At 34.8% G+C, this 15343-nt stretch overlaps 1 protein-coding gene across 1 annotated transcript in view; it reads right to left on the reverse strand.

Moving 5' to 3' along the window:
• Nucleotides 1–11744, reverse strand: part of LOC140148221 (uncharacterized) — a 65695-nt gene extending 53951 nt beyond the window's left edge. Inside the window, exon 1 of the mRNA XM_072170092.1 lies at nt 11533–11744. The gene's annotated coding sequence lies outside the window, so the exon portion shown is untranslated. The remainder of the gene's footprint in view (nt 1–11532) is intronic.
• Between the last annotated feature and the right edge of the window lie 3599 nt (nt 11745–15343).

Below are 15343 nucleotides of genomic sequence, written 5' to 3' on the forward strand. Positions count from 1 at the left end.
GCGGATTTTTAAAACATCTAATTGGATTCCTCTCATTATTAGGATTCAGAAAAAGAATAGTTTGACCTATCTCCGATGTACAGTTTTTGAGTTATAGGCATAAAGGACAAATGTCAAATTTTGGTCTCCACCATTATCCACAGGGACATAAAACATAAAAAAATGCTTCGATATTGATCAAAGTACTCTCAAATTGTTCCGCTTGGAACAACATTTTAAACAAAGAATAGTTTGCAATATATTAGGTGCACCCATTATTTCACTTAAATTGACTACGTGTATAATAATGACGAAAAATAATTATGGTACAATAAAATTGGCGCAAGCCATATACCGTAATAGTAAACCGCAGTCTCGATACCGATACCATGTAAAATAGATACCTATTGGTTCATATTGTGAAAAAGAGTTTTAACTATACTTACCTCTACTTTAATAACATGGCTAACAAATTGACTCACAATGTATGACATAGAGTAACCTAGTGTTTACATTTCACTGAACCGTATATATTGAGATTAATTAATTTCTTCGAGAAGCCTGTGTCTAAATAAGATACAAGAGAGTCAAGAATATATAATGGTTTGACTAAAAAACGAGTGGATCTCGAGTGGTACTCTGTACTCTAAGGTCCCTGATACCTCCGCAATATAAACGCACTTGAGTTTAGTAGGAAATCGTGCCTTTTCTAAGCCTCTTTCGCTATTAGGAAATGATACTTCAACAATCCAAAAGTCGTCCTGTATCTGGTTTCAGTTTCGCCAAAGAAAAGTACAATTATTTACGAATGACTATGAAGGAAATGAGCGATGGGTCACTTGGTTTTTGGAACAGACAAGAAATTGTCAGGATAACGGTTGGATTGAACGCTCATAGTTCATTAAAGACATTGAATGTAACAAACGTGTAATCCCATTTGAAAGCCTATATTGACTCATGACGAGATTCTTTTCGTTATTTTTCTGTGCGCAGAAGTACAGAAACCAAATCATCATGTCCCTACATATTTTCAGAATGTAATCCTTTCATAGCATTATTAAAAAGATAATGAGCTTATAATGCCTGGTAGTCACTCAAATCATTAGGAAACGAATTTGGAGAAAACCTTCTGTTAATAAAATACTATGCTGAACCACCAGCCTGGGTGGCTCACGCTCCAGTAATTTCAGATGGTTGAGCTCAGTAATACATCAAAGAATGTCTTCCAATTCATGAAAACAAATAGATAATCAGCTTATCGGATTAAAAGGTTAGAGGGAAGGTCTTGCTGCTCAGCGAGTGTTTGTAATTATCAGGTTTTCTCCAAATTCATTCTCTAATGTACACTCTATAGTGAACCAAAATCTACACTAGAATCCTGTAGGGCCTGACATTTTCCAAAGGAAAAGGGCCTGACTGTAATAATGGAATTGTTGATACTTATATTCAAATATTTGGTTTAGTGTTTCTTCAAATAGCCGCATACATAAATGATTATGGTCACATGAATGATATCTTACAAACCACGTAAAACATATACAGAACACAATATAAAAAATTGAAATTGAAATAAAATTAAATTAGAATCATTTTTGAACAGAATCTTGTATGAAATTGTGGTTTCGTTTTTCTTAAGATCAGATGAGTTAAACTCATAAAATAATAAGCATTTCAGAGCCTATTGTCTTTTGTTATGTACAGGTGTCCCTGAAAGAACTGTATCGTCGTAAACTTATTGTTTTTGCTATTTTAACGCCACAACTAAACGTAACTAAATAACCGGTGTGGTTAAGGAATAAATCAGCTACGACATACTTTTTGAATTTAAACAATTGACCACACCGTTCTTGATATATAAGAATTTTACGAAACTCCTTCATTTTCAAACCTTTCCACGGATATCAATATCAATCGATGATCTGTATTCGGAGTGCTATTCACTGCGCCTCATAAGCGCATGAGGCGTCTATTGTCATTGATAGATATTTGACTCCGTGGAACGGATTGAAAATGAGGTAGTTTCGTAAAATTCTTTTATTTCAAAAACGGAGTGGTCAATTGTCAAAATTCCAAAAGTATGTGATAGCTGATATCGGTTATTTAGTTATGTTTGGTTTATGTGTTAAAAATAATGATGCCTTGCTGGAATCATTTTGAGACAATGTTGATACATTGATATCATTTACGTCACCAAATGACACTTGTACTTCTATTTCTTGGAAAAGTTCCTTCTTTAATGAAAAGTTCCTTCTTTAATGAAAAACAAGTGTTTAGCTGTGTTTGGAATAATGAATAGTGCCGTCATCTTGTTCGGAAACGTATTTGAATGACCATACCTATTATAAATGTGACTTGATTATGTGATTCTTATGCGAGTTAAGAAACCCATAACAGTGTTTTTTTTATGGGGGCCTAAAAGTGGTAAATGAGCCTCGTGGTTGAAATCCATTCTTATATTTAATGACAGAGCACGTCGTTATTTTGACTGACGTAGAGTACGATGTTTGTTGTGAGAGCGCTGCACGTAATGGACGTCTTGTTATCTGTAGTTCTATGTCCTACAATTAGTGCCTCAAGTAGCGTCAACTTGAGTTAATTTCAAACAACGTTCCCAGACAAAATAGAAAGCGATTTATGTAATCCAATACTTGTTTGGGTTCCCTCTTTTAATTAAAGGGTTAATAATCATTAGACACGTTAGACAGAACTCTTGCTGGAATCATATTGAGACAATGTTGATACATTGATATCATTTACGTCATGAAGTGACACGTGTACTTCTATTTCTTGGAAAAGTTCCTTCGTTGCTTAACAATCATCTAAATTGTGTTCATAAGCCATGTTTTTCACGTTTTATCAGCTGGTGTAGCACAATTTTTCACTAATGATTTGATCTTGTTTATATCCGGTTGACGTCGTCAGTTTTATTCATCACGCGAATTTTTGACGAGGAATCGTATACTCTAATTTACTATTTACTGATATCAACTGGGCCACCCAGACTGGTAAATTCATTCCAAAGATAAATGTGCGAAGTGTATAAGTATGCTGAACTGTGGATGAAACTTTGAAAGCCGTGAGCAAGATTTTTATCGACATGATCTTGCACATTACTTAATGTTCTGCTTATTACATATAAAATACATAAAAAACATGAAACATAACCTATTTAGGACTAAATAGTAAAAACAAATATGAATATAAAAGTAAAATTTTTAAAATGTCAGTTGATCCTTCTCTAATTAAATATATATGAATATTTAATTGATTTTGAGCGAAGTTGAGATCAGAATGACTTTAATGATAAAGTATTATATTTCGTAAATCACGAAAAACCGCTGTATACCAGAAGTACTTCAGAAAATCCGCAAAGGCAACACATATTATCGAAATGAAAGCAATAATGCTTGTAAGTGTTAAAAGCCAACATATTCAAACGTTCGACTGAAACAAAAAAAATACATATGTTCATTCGATCTTTTAGTAAAAAAAAAAGAAGTATTGATTCCATGGTAATATGAGCTTTGGAAGAAACTCCCACTTGACTGTCATTACCAGAGATACACATGCTCTAGATATGCAAATATGCCTGCAGAAATTATGCCTATGTGTATTTTAAAGCAGTATGAAATATTGTAAATATTGTACATTCGCTTTCAAAAACCAGTCACATCCCAATAAATCTTTCATGATAATAATTATTATAGATTTTAGCATTTTCTGTACATGAGTGTCCATAACCTTGAAAATTTAGGCATGAATCAAATACTCCAAAAAAGGCGGAAAACTTCGACTGCTAAGTGCCAGAATTGGATAAGGGCAATAGCTGCTATGTGTAGCTGCCATGTGTAGATAAGTACAATAATTGCCAAGTGTTCCCTGGGCAGCTATTGCACTTCTCCACTTCTGGCGCTGTGCAGTCGACTTATCCAAAGAGTTATGCTTTGCTGAGGTGCTAATCATTCTCGACAAAATATACATTGTAGAGGTGCAAGTAAAAAAACCCGACTCCTTTGTAGAATTTTGTGATGAGTTGAGGTTGGCTACAGATACCTCAGGACTGATATAATGCCAGATTCTGGATCAGGTAAAAATTAATGGGGCTATGACCATAGATGTAGGAAGCATGTTCCAAACAGGTATGATGCACACAAAGTATGAGTAAATGATTCCTATAATCTCACATCACAAAATATTAAATCTACCCAAGGCCCGTCTGACAATTTGTTTCTCATTTCTGGCATGTTCAACATTATTAAAATTGGTAATTCGGATCGCCGTCTATCATAGGGCTTGGTAACTCAGATGGTAGAGCACTGGTTTGGGAAACCAGAAGTCGCCGGTTCGAATACCGCATCAGCCATATTTTCTTAGCTCGGCCTCACTTCTTCATTTTAAAAATGAGTAGACATTGAGTATACTACTATATATATAGATGAGAGATACTGAGTATTTGTAATGAATTTTAAGGCCATTTTTTCTACTTCATGTCAAAATGTATTCTCCCCTTGTTTCTTTTCTCTTTTCCCTTTTTTACGCCAATTTTAAACACAATTATATAGAGGCTGGTATATTGTTGTTTGAGATTACCCCCACACAATTCGCATAAGGTTAGTACATCGTCAATATCTATACATCAATGTTCGTAAACCAACTGTATGCAAACAATATGTATATAAATTTGTCTTGTCAAAATGTTTAAAATTTTAAATTTCCATACCCACCCACGTTCAAACAAAACTGACATTTGAACGGGTACAACCCAGCTTTGGCATGGTCATTAGGATTTTTACTATTTTCATTTTATACCTATACCTATACAGCATGCAAGGTTTCTAACATTTTAGCAAATATGAAAAATATTGATTCAATAGTGCCGGAGCTTTGAAAAGTAAAGCAATTATATATATATTAAAAAAGGGTATGTCACAAAACTTGTTTGGGTTCATGCCCTGACATCGAACGTAAATGTTGGTTGGACTAGTAGTAGTATTCCATTTAAAATCAACGCTACCCCTGTGGAAGAATTAGTAAATATGTTCGACAGGGGGAGTATGAATTTCAAATGGAATGAACACATTAAGCAGCTCCATTTGAATTCCATACACCCTCTGAGGAAGATTCAAACTGAATATTCCACAGAGGGAGGGTGAATTTCAAATAGAGTTGTTTAATGTGCTAATTCCATTTTAAATTCATACCCCTCCTGTTCCAAAATCTTCCACAGGGGTAGTGTGGATTTTAAATGGAATATACAATTAGTTGATTCACAACTTTTCTACGATCTTGTTACGGTAGTATAAAATTGGTTCTTTGACTGTCAGAATTCCAAAGATCTGAATTACAGTGATAGAAATTCGACAAAAACGAATGTAATGCTCATTTCTAAATAGAGAATCAACAGACCAATTGAATACAATCATTTAATGACACTCTCCTTGGGTTATTTTACAAAGACAGGTAAACATCCTTTTGCAGTAAAGGAAACACCGGGATAATTTAAGATATCCACAAGTGGAAACTGAACATATTGTGCGTGCATTGCGAATGACCGTAACTTCCTCGCGTGTGTATAAGAGATTCAATATTCACTGTTGAATCGAAGGAAAATACATAGCCTCGCATGTCACATAGAGACTGACGGTTTAATGACAAACATTAAAACAGTTTTATATCCATGACATGTATGTCCACTTGTCAAGTAATAAAAATGTATCGCCTTATTTAATGCAAGTTGACATTAAAAGAAAAAAATAGGTAATGGTGAATTCAACGGACGAGGGTACAAAACACATCAAGGATCAATATAAAATGAATATGCGAAAAAGGTATATCAATTGATGTGGGGAAACAAGTAAAACACAGACGGTATGCAGGGACAAGAAACAATACATGAAGGCACAGAAGTACGTAAAGTTCGACAGCCAAATATTGAAAACAAGTAATGAAAATTACTGTGCACATAAGCTTGTTTCCGGTGCATTTTTGTATCATTTACTTCGAGTTGGTTGATTATTGTTGGTCCCTGTTGATTTTGCAGGTTTAACACTTCTGTAAGCATTGGAAGTGGTAACTTTTCTATCTTACTTAACCTAAATCGCTGCCTACTTTGTTTTTGTTTTTCTTTTCCCTCCTGCATTCCGTCTGTGTTTTACTCGTTTCCCCACATCACGTTGGTATACCTTGCTCTCTTTTGTACAAGTTGACAGTGTCTATATACGCTAGAGAAGTATGCTTTACTTTGTAAGGAAACATTTTTGAAGTAAATAACAGATGTCTGAAAAGCTTAGAATGTTGAAAATAAATTATGTTGTTTGACGTGTGGTCGGAATCAATGGCATTGAGTTTGAGATAAAACTACAGTTACTTCGATGCAAAATCGATACAAAGTATATGAGGTGACGGCAGTGTTTATAAACACCGGATAGGAACTGGTAGATCGACCTGCATGGTGTAAGTGGAACATACGAAAAAAAAAAAAAAAAAACCAGTGAAACTTATATATACACAATAATGGGTAAAAAGCATTTCAAACTTATTCATTGCATTTACATGCATACTGAATTATACGGCCCAGCGCACACAAGAATACTGTTTCGGCCCACTACTGATTAACTATGCGAAATTTAACTTGACACTCTTCTTTTCCTCATAATCAATATTCCCTCATAATCAAAAGTTTCTGGTACTTTAGTGATTAAGGGTGCCCACTCTTTCTAATTAGAAGCAAATCTTTTGGACAAATCTAAACCGTCGCTTTTCAACTAAAATATCATACTATGATGGTATGCCGCATTTACACGATATAAAAATGTTTCGCTTTAAGATAATGCCATAAAGCTTTTTGGTGTAAATCATACAATTATCTGCATTTATTAGTAAGTTTGTGGTGTCAATTACATAACAATGTCGCAAATACTGATGAATATGAACAGATCGTTCATAGATTGATTTCAACCCATCTCCATGCATTGCATCTATATAAAAGACAGGATTGAGCGCTACTACCGGCCAGTTTTGTACTACCTTGTATAAACAACGTGGTATCAGAGTTTCTAATCAAGTATTTAAATGGTCTTCACTTCAACTTCAAAACCAATGATAAATGCCCGGATAAATGTTACACAACAATACTTTCATGGATTTCCAGCATTTTCAGCTCGAATTTAGAACCAGTGTGATTTACATTAAATCGAAGACGTAATGATTGTACAAGACACCCCGCTACCCTGCTGTTATCTTTGCTAAAACTGTTTGCACGCTATTGGACATGTTGGAAACCATTATAAAGTTGAACCGGTACCTTTCAGGATTAAGACTGTTGTAGGGACATATGCTTATGGTTATTACGGTTAGCGGTTAGGTTAGGATTAGAATCAGGATAGGGCTAATGTTCAGGATTAGGCTGTGATTATAGGGCTAGGGCTAGTATTATAGTGGTTTGGGCTGAGGATGGAGCTGAAGTACAGTTGCACAAATTGTTTGATCTTGAATGCAATCGCATTACTACCTAACACCTAACTACCAAAGATGCGTTAGTTTTGCAGCACAAAAATGGAAACAGATAGAAAGTCATTGTAAGACCTGAATAAGAGAGTCGTAGTAGAAGACAGTATCATCTCTTCCCTTCAGATGCTGCCATTTTTCGTAAATTTCCGCGAAATATACCATTTTCCGTGTAATTCCCCCGCGACATTTACCGGTAAACTTCCTCATAATTGTTTTTTAATCAATTTGCCTTTTTTGTAAAGAACATTACTATATTCTGCGCAAACCTTTTGGATCTCTCTCGATTTAAAGAATTATATTTATACAAATTACTCTTCAGACGTGAGAGTGAAGTAATTGCATATTCCGAAAACGACTACCTCGAATATTCTTGCTGCAACCCGTTAATATTATAAACAAACAAACTATGGAGCACCACATTTAGTGAGATACAAAAACTCACAGAGGTTTGCTCTGGTTCTTGTACGTACATCAACTTAATTTCATCAACAACACCAACTTATTCGAAAAATCTATTATTATGAAATTTCAATGCTATAAAAGAAAACGATTTGTAATAACTTCCCAAAGGTCACTGACTAATGATTCAGAGTATCAGAACTGTAAATATTTGGAAAGTTTTGTGAAGATATTGAGATATCATTTTGACAAGTGATGAATGACTGTGTGAAAAAAAATCAAACAATTAAATAAATATTTTTCTATGATAAAGCTCAATAAGCACAAATGATAACAAAGAATCGTTATTAATTTGCCGATATATAAGGGAAATCAATCAATCAATAATTCATTAAAGATAAGTGTAATAAAAAGGATCAAGAAGCGCCACATCCTACGAAAATATGTCATTACTGGTAATGATGCGCTTTTTATGCGAAAAACAATTGTCAGCAATTTCCTTATCCTAGGAACGTAAATCCCATGAGTAAAAACCCTGAATATGAAATTCGTTATATATGTTTATACATGTTCAAAAATAAAATCGAAAATGTATAATTATGGTTAATGAAAATCGTTATTTCGCATGCAATGTTTTTTGTATTTTTTTCCTGAGAAAAACAAAACAAGTGTTAAGCATCCAAATGTGTAAATTCAAGCTTGATATTTGCCCTCTCCACGCGGGTGTCGACTGCAGACAACAATTATTTTTTTAAATACAAAATTCAAAATTTTTAGAATTGTACATTTTCATGACTATGTTTGGAATCAGCATGAAAAATGCATTAAAATGAGTATAACAATCCTAGTATTGGTTCAGTTCAGTGGTGCTTAAGATTGCTCTTGATATTTTGAGAAAATACCCCAAAACCCAGAGCATTGAGGTTTTATGTCCTGAACAATACGTGGAAAGCTTTCTGCAGATCAACCAGTTGTAAATGCAAAAGTGTTCCAAAAGCCAGAATTGAGGAGAAAATTATTAGGTGATGAAAAGGTTGGGGTGAACTGTGTATTATGTTATTGTAGTCAATTTAGTCGTAATAGATTAATCGTTGCCTTCCAACAATCCATGAGGTTCATACATACAGCATTTTCCTTTCGATCCCATAAAAGTAATTTCACGCCATATGCTCTACTAATTTCTACATCATAAAGAGTACTGCTCATTTTGTTAGGTGCAAAAGGCAAATACCAAAAGGGTAAAGAAAAAGAATAGCCTACATCGAGAAAAACACAAAATGGAACAGAGACGGGACTTACGAATGTATGAGTCAAGGTTACAATAATACTCAAGCAATGAAGAATCGGTCTAATCTATAGCCAATTCAGTCTGTGTCTTTATTGGGTCAAAAAGTCAAAAATAAAACAGAAGAAACAAATTAGAATGATTTGGTTGACGTCGCGTCTCCGTCGTTTTAGCCATAATCTTACGAAAGGTTTCCCCATTAGTTTTTACCCGTCCAGTGTACTACATGTAAACGCCGAAATAAAGGCGCCGAATGACTCTAACTAATCTGGGGGCGCGGTGGCGCAGTAGTACGGAGGGTTGCAAGTTCGAGCCCCGGTGGTGCCATCGTGTTGTGCTCTTGGGCAAGGCGCTTTACCTCACTTGCCTCTCTCTACCCAGGGGTGAAATAGGGAGCTGTTAGGAATATTGTCCATTTTTCGCCGCCCAGAGGTATGAGCATGCCTTGGGCATTGTATGGCAGCTGACATATTCTAACGACAGTGGAATAAATGTAAAGCGCTTTGATCCACGTAAAAGGCGCTGTAAATGCCATCATTTATTTTATTTATTAATCATGGAACCTACCCTTGCCATGTTTTCACGTCTTTGCGACATTTTCTTTGATCTTCAAATCTACCTTATCCGAGGGTAGAGTGGGTGATCAGATTTGGCTGTATCCATTCGTATCAAATAGAGTAACATAATAGGATGTAAAATATAGTAATCTAGTCCCATTCTATTTCCAGTAATGTTTAAGTTCTAACGAATGTTTGATGACGTAAAATTGATAATATGTATAATATCTGGTAGAAATATATTCTTGATTTTACGTCATCAAACATTCGTTAGAACTTAAACATTACTGGAAATAGAATGGGAATAGATTAAATAACGTAGATATGTTACATCAAATATTTTACGTCGAATAAAAAGTCTGCAGGGTCACTAAATATGCCACAATCATTACATGAATTAAATAGAGATGATGAACATTGGTATACCTCTGCGCACAGCACAATGTACTATTATAGTAGTTGAAGATATTGTCGCGTTCGTGCTCATTATTGGATCCAATGTCGATCCCTAAGCAAAAGGGAAATCCTTATGAAATTAATCACGAAGACATCGCAAACTGGGATGTCCTATTATGTTTGCATAGAGAAATAATTTCACACATAATGTTTATTCATTAATACGTTAGCATTCACCACTACCTGGAAAGGTTGAGGTTGCAAAAATAGATAGAGTTCCATAGAATATCCAAACAGGCGCATGGAAATCATTTACATAAATTTGCGACCATTCCTTGGTCGTAACCTAACTTAGCAAAGGAATAGGTGCATTAAAAAACAGAAGCACAAGATTCAACTTAAGCAAACCCTCTCCATTATCTAATGCGTGAAAAATCTGCGCGGATACATATGGATGTTGTTTACATGAATATGATTGAAGTCATTTATAAACATTTTTCTTGACACCTGCAGTAACAGTAAACACCCAATGCATGGGTTTAATCAAAGTTCCCTTTTTTGTCAATGAAAACCCCAGATTGCCATTGCATTGCGCATGTATTTCTATATTATTAACTTGGAGTAAATTGTCCTTTTACCTACGCTATACCCTCACAGTCATATTTACCTAAATTCTTTGAGCTTTTGAATTACTATAGCCTACTTTAAATAATGTACATGTAAGCATAACAAAATGGTCCAAATTTCTAAACAACGTTTAACTCATTATAGTATGGAGAATTTATAAAACATCTTAATCCTGTGCCCATCCGTTTGTGAAAGACTTTCTAGTATAAATTGATCGCCACCTCTTCCGCAAGTGAAAGTGAGTATGTTTTATACCTTCCAAACACAACATGCCAGAACCCATTAATACACCTGCATAGATGGAGGAGACAATAATAAAGGTTTATATCACAATGGCAACGCCAGAGCTCGAACCCGCGATCTTTCCATCATGAATAGACGCCGTACTTTACTCTTCCGTAATCATTGTTTAATACTCAATTTTAAAGTTGCCAATGTTTTACTTGTTTTACTATTATCACTTGCACTAGCCATTATGAACATGACAAAAAAAAATTACATAAAATGTAATTGTTTAACTACTGCTAAAATCCGGTTTGGTCCAAATATTGTACCCTATTTAATTACACCTGAGGAAACAAACACGTCCCTCCATAACGAACTTGAAATAAACATCATCGAATACATCCGCACTATTTAAAATTGTTTCTCTTCGAAGTTTACCAACCGTACGCGCATAAAAGAGACATCAGCACCCTATCGATATCGATTTCTTGAAATTGATTGAAATATTTTACCCCTTTCAAAACACGTTTTACTAAATTATCAAATCACGCTTACCTTTTATTGATTATTACTAAGGCTTGTCCCCAAGCGGTGCTCGGCAAATCGCCTCCTTGCCCAAAAAGTACTTCTTTCACAACGTAACAACTTAACACTCTTTCTCTGGTGTTTTTCTTCTTCTACAACCTTCAGGATAAAATATCAATACGCCCAGATTTGAAGCCGCCGATAATGTGTACCACTTGGTCGTTTCCCGCAATTTCACTAGCATAAGACTCACTATTCAGATTTATTTTATACACCGCCGACATGAAATTTCGCAACCCAGGCTACTCATCATGCTCATGAAAAACAGACGTACGCCCATTCAGTCGAGTACGCTCAAAAACGCCTTAAGCATCGATCACGTGTACTGTGAATGACCAATCAAATTGAGCGACGCATGCGTAATGAGGCCTTTTTGTGATTATTATCATCATCTCGAGTAACTTTTTTGTTCGTCGTCTGTAGCCTTGTATACGTATTTAATTGTAACATAGGGGCTCTTTGATGATGACGAGTAATTTGCATTCAGGGTTTTAGCCGTATTACGTAAATTGGGAAATCACAACATTGGTTAAGATATTGGAATACGAAAAGACACTTAATTGACTGTGACAAGGAGTATCGACTTAGGAAACGTAGAGCACGATGTCGCTGATGCATCAAAAGCACACAATCATCAACCAGCTACCACAGTTTTACCAAAAATGTACTTTATTCGAGGTTTTTTCCAAGTAAGCGATAAGTTACCTCAAGAGCTACTGACCCATGTTACTATTGATTGTAATCATTTGAAAGAATGAAGAAGGATTAGTATGTCAATAAACATGCAAAATTCATAGTTAATTGTTGATACAATTAAGGATTATTCGTCTTACCATAGAGTACCATGCAAAGGGTTAGAAAATAATGGCGGGAAATGAAAAGGAAATTTTGCATGTTAAGGATGCTTTAAGTGCTTATAGTTATACATTCTATCGTTTATCAAATTTAGTCTAAAAATTAATGAAAATTGATATTAAAATTGGATATATTGATTATGTGATGATATAAATAAAGGCACCCACGCATAAGGAATACATTTTCAACAAACACATGGCAAAATTGATCAAAATTATTATTTGCGCAAAATGACAGAAGTGAAACGGAAGATGTGACACTGTTTAAACTAATTAGCCTGTTGCCGACATAAAATGCGCTTTCATATTAAAAAAAATATTAATGGCCGGTTTTGTTAGTACAATTTTATTGATCATTAAAGGAAAGTGTGTAACAAACAATGTTGGATAGTGTTAAGGGTACATTACCGAGGCAATATCATGGTATTGGTTTTAGACAATGGGACCTTTGTTTGAAAGTAGAAATATCGATTACATGGTTGTAGCATAATGATTTAATCTCGATTAAAAATAATTCTTTTTCTTTTAGGTAATATGGAAATATTTCAACCTTTAATGCCCCAGCAAAGACCAAAGTTCTTTTAAAATGTTATGAACGACTTATATGGTTTTTGTCAAAACGTTTTAATAACATTTAAATGTAGGGCACATGGAGAACGTCATGAAAACGTTTCTTAAGCGTTTTATATGAAAAAAAATGAAAATATTGGCAAATGTTATTGTAAAATATATTTTGGCAAATTTCTGCAAAATATTTTGTTCTCTCTTTTAAAATAGCAATATGTTAGAATGTTTTGCAGCAAATGTTCACAAATATATTTGAATGTTATTAAAACGCTTTATTATAACCCGACACTTAAACGATTTCTGGAAAACTATTTGTATTGGCTGGTGCTCTACTTGTTAATAAGTTTCGACTTAAAATTCCACATTTATATTATTAATCATAAAGATAAACAGCTATAATTTATAGATTAACCCAAATTCAAAAATAAGCCATTGGTCTGCAAACTGTGGTGTATTTGAATAGGTTGTGGCATGACCCGGTATCATTTTCAATTCATAACATCCATTTAATGTCAGAAAATCTTCATTTATGACATTACACGTGTCACACACTTTGAGCTGAGGTACAAAATGGGCGCCTACATATTTACATGTACATCTATGATAATTGTTCTGGTTTCTTAATTTCGTGGGCGGAATTCAGTCAATGGCATTACTTTACAATGTCAATTTTAACAGCAGTAAAATGTGTGATCAATTGACTCCTTTTTTCTATCATCAGACATTTTATACAATGGCAACAAGGGTTACTACTTCTTGTAATACAAGACCTATCTTTTCAAGGTAAACTTTATAAGATTACCATTTTATATCACCTATTTATTTTATATTTTCTCTCAGGCCAAAATTTAAATGAACAAAGATCAATAGATGTACGTAGTTGAACTACTACAATGTAGTAGTTGAAGATATTGTCGCGTTCGTGCTCTTCATTGGATCCAATGAATCCCCAAGCAAAAGGGAAATGCTTATGAAATTAATCGTGGAGACATCGCAAACTAGGATGTCCTATTATGTTTGCATAGAGGAATAATTTCACACGTAATTTTTTCATTAATATGCTAGCATTCACCTGGAAAAGTTGATGTTGCAAAAATAGATAGAGTTGGCTTGAATATCCAAACAGGCGCATGGAAATCATTTACATAAATTTGCGACCATTTCTCGGTATTTCACATTTTCTCATAATGAACAAAGATCAATAGATGTAGTAGTTGAAGATATTGTCGCGTTCGTGCTCAAAAGATAAGGAAAATACAAAAAGCAAATGATAATGTGGGGTTGTGATATCGTGTTGTACTCATTGTCTCTCGCAACCAACGTGTATAAATGGGTACCGGCTTATGCTGGGGAGGTAAACACTCCTCGCACTCACAACATTATTCACGAAGGAGTCTGGCCTAAAGTCGCTTTCAAAGGGGCAAAGGGAATGGGTACTCTGCTTTACCTTTATTTAATAATGATAATGCAAAGGGTTCGAGTTTTTAAGCAAGCGCAATATCATAAAGCGAAACGTGCTTTAAAATAAAAAGAAATCTGCTTTAAGGGTATGACATATACTTCATGAAGCTTATTTAGCTGAATGGAGGGAGAAGATTGTTTTTGCTTAGAACTCTCGCACACGACAAATCTGCAATAACGATCTACTCTTCTATTCGCCGACTCAAAATCCGAATTGAAGCAGCAAAAAAGACCATAGATTACCTTTTTGGAGTAAGATTTTCTTGTTCAGCTGTAATAGGATATCCCTGCAAATCTCGCGGATAGATTTTTAGCTTTCAAAAAGAAACAACAAGGTTTCCATGGTCACTCCACGCAAACAACTGCAAGAAAGTAGAAAACTTTCAAATTCAATTAATGTATTAAAGGAACCTCATAATTTAAAGGATTCCAAGGTCACTCCGGTCAAACAACTGGAAGGAAGGAGACAATTTACAAAGTCAATGAAATGTAAGGGGCCTTTAAAATCAAAGGATTACTTAATCCTAGATTTCTAATGATCATGCTCGAATTAAGAGTATTATCTATTGAACTGTTCTGGATTCGGAACTTTATTTTAAAAGAGCGCGTGCAGTGATTTATAGTGCGCACAGGCACAACGCCTAGACGTTGTACCACAAACCTCAGCACACTTTAAAGGTTGTCGCTGACCACTACAGTCCCACATCATTCCATTTTAAATGGTTAAAACAACAAGTCAGGGACTTGCAGCTTCAAGAGTGCACACCCTAGACATTCCACAAATGATCTTCGCAACCAGGATCAGCTCCGGGTTACGAGTTACAACGAGACATTGAGCAGTTAAGTTCCTTGTCCAGGGGAATTTCAACTAACTCAATATTACCACGAGCGCGTACTAA

This window comes from Amphiura filiformis, chromosome 1 (assembly GCF_039555335.1).
Source record: "Amphiura filiformis chromosome 1, Afil_fr2py, whole genome shotgun sequence".
NCBI lineage: Eukaryota > Metazoa > Echinodermata > Ophiuroidea > Amphilepidida > Amphiuridae > Amphiura > Amphiura filiformis.